This window comes from Staurois parvus, unplaced genomic scaffold (genome assembly GCF_062004578.1).
Source record: "Staurois parvus isolate SC_StPar_1 unplaced genomic scaffold, SC_StPar_1.0 ptg001197l, whole genome shotgun sequence".
NCBI lineage: Eukaryota > Metazoa > Chordata > Amphibia > Anura > Ranidae > Staurois > Staurois parvus.
Genome location: NW_028318993.1, coordinates 340,461 through 343,117, shown reverse-complemented (window position 1 = coordinate 343,117; position 2,657 = coordinate 340,461). Strand labels below are relative to the sequence as shown.

General features: G+C 36.5%; 1 pseudogene; it reads left to right on the top strand.

The window, feature by feature from the left end:
• The first annotated feature begins 1,340 nt into the window (after window positions 1–1,340).
• On the top strand, window positions 1,341–2,357 carry LOC149438292 (uncharacterized; annotated as a pseudogene).
• The last annotated feature ends 300 nt before the right edge of the window (window positions 2,358–2,657 follow it).

Sequence of the window (2,657 nt, the reverse complement as noted above, 5' to 3'; positions counted from 1 at the left end):
ATTTATATTTTGGAGTTCACCAAGTTGCCGACTAATATCTGCCATTAGTCAGGTGTAAAGGGACTGTACATCCCAGCCAGGAGCATGGGCCTTCAGCCACATATTTTCTAATCAAGCAGTAGAGCACGGGTATCGTATTCAGTGACTACACATGATGTCAGTTAAAGCGACAAGTTTAAAAAAAAAAGTTCTTTTTGTAAAATAAAATTGTTCCTATTCGAATCCTAGTTTACCATAACCAACCCTAATAGCTACTTCTTCCCTTAACCATTATTCTTGCTGATTTTTTTTTTATTAATGTTTTTCTATCCATTAATATTTAGCCTTTTTTTCATTATTATTCATTCATTTTGATTTTTTTTATGTAAAAAAATGTGGAGAAAAAAAGCCTTTATTTCCTTTTGTAAATAACTTTACAAAGCTTTGTACCAGAACTGTAATTTTAGTGTCAGGTTAAGTTTCAGGTTAGACAAAAGTGTGTTTTGTTAGTTGTATCTCTTAGTCTTGCATAAAAACAAAAATAAATTTGCAAGACAATATCGCCAAAGAAACCATGTTTTGTCCTAAAAATCATACATGTAGTACTTTAATTTTTACAAAGTTATTCCTGAATAAATAGGTCCATAGCAGAATCATAAAAATTGCTTGGTCCAAAGAGTGTAAGAGCTGAACTGGTAAAGCATATTCCTGCAAATAATAAATGCACCCATATTGAAAAAAGAAATAATGTGCATTTATTTATTTTATTTATTTATATATGTATTTTACATTGGATCCCTCAAAGCATTGCAAATGTGATTGGCACAACACAATGGCTCTGGCCCCTTTCACACAGGCGGTTATTCTGCTGCAGGTAAAAGCATGTTTGAATTCAAAACTCAATGCACAGAGAACATTTGTGCCTTGTGGTTGTACATTGCGATTAACAACGATTACGTGCCTTTACATGCAGCTGCGTTTAGCTGCAGTGGAACATTCTTGTCATTTCTATATCAACTAAATTGGGTTTTTTTGGTCCCGTGACTACCCACAGTGCATTTGTGCCCTCCCATTTCCTGTGTCTTTGTTCAGTGTGTTCGGTGTCTGCTTTTTTCGTCATTGAGAGGACTTTGACCTTTGCTGAAGTGTGATCATAGATTACAGAAGCAATTTGATTGCAGTGCTTATTTTGCTGTTTATGAGTATGAAAAGGAGGAAACAGATGGATCTGATTCAGCGGAGGAGACATCGTCTCTACTGGGTACATCCGTTGACCTCCCAGCGTCCATCTATTGGTTACTTTGCCCTCATGTTTTGGAGAAATGTGCACTCACCCAGACAAGCTCTACAATTTTACCAGGATGTCGGTGGCAAGCTTCGATCAGTTAATAGACCTTGTAAGAGGACGTCTGAGCTGAATGCACACCAACATTAGACAAAGCATTAGTGCGGAAGAATGGCTGTTAGTTACTTTAAGGTAGTTTTTCTATATGTTGAATGGATGTTTGAATATATGTGTAATTTTTTTATCTTTCCATATTCTTTATCAAATATTTTCAATTTTGTATTGCAGATACCTTACTACTGTTGCCAGTTTCACCTCCCTACACCATCATTTTTTAATGGGGATCTAAACTGTGTCAACAATTGTGGATGACACTTGTCTTGCCCTGTGGGAAGAACTGAAAACCTCAGTAATGCCAGAACCAACAGCCAGTTTGTGGGAAGAAATAGCTGATGAGTTTTGAGAGAAAACTAACTTCCCAAATTGCATTGGGGCATTATATGAGAAGCCATGTCTGTCTCATTAAGCCACCTAATTCTGGTTCTAACTTCTTCAACTACAAAACATATTTCTCAATTGTTCTGCTAGGACTCTGTGATGCAAATATGAACTTTATAGCTGTGGATGTTGGCACCTATGGAAGTTCTGGAGATTCTAGAATTTTCCGTAATTCTATGATGGGTCAGTGTTTCCAATATGGGGTATTTGACGTGCCACAATCAAGGCCTTTGCCTGGCACTGCTGGCTCTGATCTGCCTCTAGTGGTTGTAGCAGATGAGGCATTTGCATTATCAACCTACCTCCTTAGGCCCTACACGAAGCATGGCACAGATTCCAGGAAACACATATTTAATTATCGACTAAGTAGAGAACGCCGAACGGTGAAGTGTGGTTTTGGAATCTGTACATCAAAATGGAGTGTTTTGGTAACATCAACCACACAGTCAACGTAGTTTTGGCATGCTGTGCTCTGCATAACTTTTTGAGGATAAATGAGAATGTGTCCAGTGATTCGCCAGAACAGATTCCAAATGAACCCCTAGGTCATCAGACTGGCACTTATCGAAGAAGGACAGATTCCATGGCAAAATAGATATATCTAATCTTTTGGTTGAAAAATGCATATATTTCTTTTTTTTTTGTACAATTGTTACTACCACTGCTGTACCTTTTTTTAATTTTTTTACCATTTGTACATTTTGATATATTGTTATAGATAGTATACAAGTTTTAACACTTTGATAAAATTTTAAAAAAAGTCATCACCTTTGCCCAATTATTTTGGATTTATTTATGTAAACTAGTAACACATTTGTTAAACAAAGAAGAAGAGGGTCGTATCTCTGATTTGTATCATAAATTCCTGGTCAGTTCCTTTCCCACACCTACTTTA